The sequence below is a fragment of the Seriola dumerili genome, unplaced genomic scaffold (genome assembly GCF_002260705.1).
Source record: "Seriola dumerili isolate Sdu_G_001 unplaced genomic scaffold, Sdu_1.0 BDQW01000166.1, whole genome shotgun sequence".
NCBI lineage: Eukaryota > Metazoa > Chordata > Actinopteri > Carangiformes > Carangidae > Seriola > Seriola dumerili.
The window spans coordinates 371,560-374,558 of NW_019174421.1; positions in this window are offsets into that span (position 1 = coordinate 371,560).

Here is a 2,999-nt window from a genome sequence, read left to right on the forward strand (position 1 = left end):
CTTTCCCCACCGCCGCTTCGACAGCATACTTCCTGCCGCTGCCGCTGCTAGCCGAGCGGCGCCGGAGCGGAGCGCACACAGCAACGCGTCATCATGCGCAGAATAAAATTTCAGCAGCGACAGAAGCTCCTCGGTCTGTGAGTCTCACACCGGGTCACGGTCTCTCCCGGAGCGCACCGGGGCTCGGTTCACGTCTCCCAGAGCCCGCTCGTGTCGTTTGAGTCCATTTTGATGCAGATCTGAGACCAACACAGACTTGATGCAATTTGGCCCCACAGCCTCTGGGAATAACCGAGCCGTGCCGAGCCGAGCCAGGCGGCTGCTGCTGCTGCTGGATGAACGTGGGGCAAATGACACTCCGAGGTCATTTTATCAGATCATCATCAAACGGAGGCTCGTGCATCCTCAGATCCACGGGGTGAGGTTCCCGAGTCCACCGATCATTATCAATGAATCGATTAGTGATTCATTTTTCCTTGACTCACCTGTTCTGACCCTCTGTGGCTCCTGTACTAAAGTGTTCCCTTCTCCAGCTGTCAGTGCAGGTGATGGAGAGTTAACCTGGTTTAACCTAAGGTGAGGTTGGAACAGTTTTTGATTTATTTGAGACAAACCAAACCTTCACCTGAAACTCACACCTGTCTGATAATGAGCCACACCATTTACAGATGATCACGCGACAGATCATTCACTGTATTTATATGTCAGTATTCAGAGGTTGCAGCTGACCCCCACCCTGAGGACGGTTACAACAGAGCCATACACACATGTAATATATGTACATATGAAATAAAAACATATGTAAACAAACAATTCCATATATATCCAGCCCATACAAATATGTATGTATGTTTATATTATAAACGTGTGTTACATATAAAGCCTGTTAATACATGTTGATATTATAATATATATTATACTTTCTCAGAATGTGAAGATAAACATGTTTAATATAATTTATAAGCATAAAGAATGTATATTTGTAAGTTGTTTTAATAAACGTGCATATATAAATTAAATATATATCATTCACAAAAATGATCTCAACCTGTTTTACCAAATAAAAATTAATCAAAAAATGTTTTAATATATGTACAAATTTTACTCTAGTATTTCATATATGTTATAATACCTTCATATATCCAGAGGATGTATATATGAGATAGTAATATATCTCCTTATAGGTGACATCACTTTTCATGTAGGGACATACTGTTTATACTGTATGTCATATATTACATAATCAGGGACGGTTGCAACATATTAAAAACGCATTCAATTTCAATAATTAACCACTTGCTCTTTGTCTCAATAAGTATAGTGTATAGTATATTGAAAATATACAGTCTGACAATGATATTATAGTATTATTAATTTATGTAATGATATTTATCAAAGAACAGTTACTGAGTTATGTTTTGTGTAGAACATAGAACCCTCCTAGAGTCATAATAGTCACAATTTATTTTGTTGCTTATGATGAACGGAGCAGGTGAATATATTATGAGACCATGAGAGGAACAAAGTAATTCACTAATGAACTTGTGTTTCCTCTGATGTGTTAAAATGATCAGTTATTGTCGTGTCTGTTGATCTATGGGACAAAATCAGCTGCATGTTTTTCATTATTTTGAATTAAAAGTGTTGAAACACACGGTTGTGATTCGGCTGCTCAGCTTCAGGACAGTTATCAACCGTTTCCAGTCTCCCCATGAGTTTTCTGATTGTTCTCAGTAAATAAAAAACGGATGAGACGACCTGCTTAAATAAATGAAACTCAGATCTGCGTATGAGGTTTGTGTTTTTGTTTGTTTTGATGATGTTAGCTCATGTTGTGTGGCCTCTGACACACCAAGCACAACACATTCACTTCAGTATTTGTATAGGATTTCATATGGAGGTGTTTTCTGCTACTTTTACACTTAAAATCCATGGTTGCACCTGAGGGACACTTGGTCCTTGGTACAGCTACTGCAGGTGTGTTCTGGTCTGTACTGACTCATCTGGACTCATCTGGACAAGGTTCTCCTACAACAGGTTCATGTCTTTTATAACAAAAACCCCTCCATGTTTGTCTGTAACTGGTTCAGTCTCTTTTATTATCATTAATATCCTTTTATGCTGTTTCAGTTTCATATACATACATGTATAAATACAATTAATAAATAACGTAATGACAAGAATCAATTAAAACAGGTACAAACAGAAGTTCAAAGGTTTGAGATTAAGAACCTACAATGAAAAACATTTGTAGTGAGTTCCAGGTGGACGGTTCAAAAAAGCCAAAAGCAGATCTTCAAGTTCAGGATGAAGTGGAGGGAGTGTGAGCCGGTCTGTAGTCCTGGTCCGATGTGGTCACGTTCTCATCTCAGAGTTCAAATGTCACAAATACACACATTTACTGTGTTTCAGTTTAAATGTCACAATAACAGATTAACATTTAATATTTCTTTATATTTTGTTGTTGTGAAGGTGAAACATTGAATAAAAACATGTTTATTTTAACTGACTAATGAATGAAACACACAGTGATCTCTCTGTGTGTGTGTGTGTGTGTGTGTGTGTGTAGTAAAATACAGCTAATCTAACTATCTAAAATATAGGGTGTCCAGCGGTGCAGTGGGTTGAGCAGGCGCCCCATGTGTAGAGGCCACAGTCGCTGCAGTCGGCTTCGGTTCGAGTCCCGCATCGGACGGCCCTTTACTGCATGTCATCCCCCTCTCTCTGCCTCCCCATTTCCTGTCTCTCTCTCCTGTGCTGTCATAAAGGCATAAAAAGCCCCGAAAAATAATAAAAAAAACTATCTAAAATATCCTTTTTCAATTTTTATTATATATTCCTTTTTTTTTACTTCTGTTCTATTTATAAATACATTTTCACTGTGGCCTAAACAACACGTCACAAATCTACTTCATTCTCTCACTACATCCCCCAGAAAACCTTGCGTCAGTAAAGACGTCATATTTCCGCGTCTTGATTCAACCCTTTTCCCTCTCTGC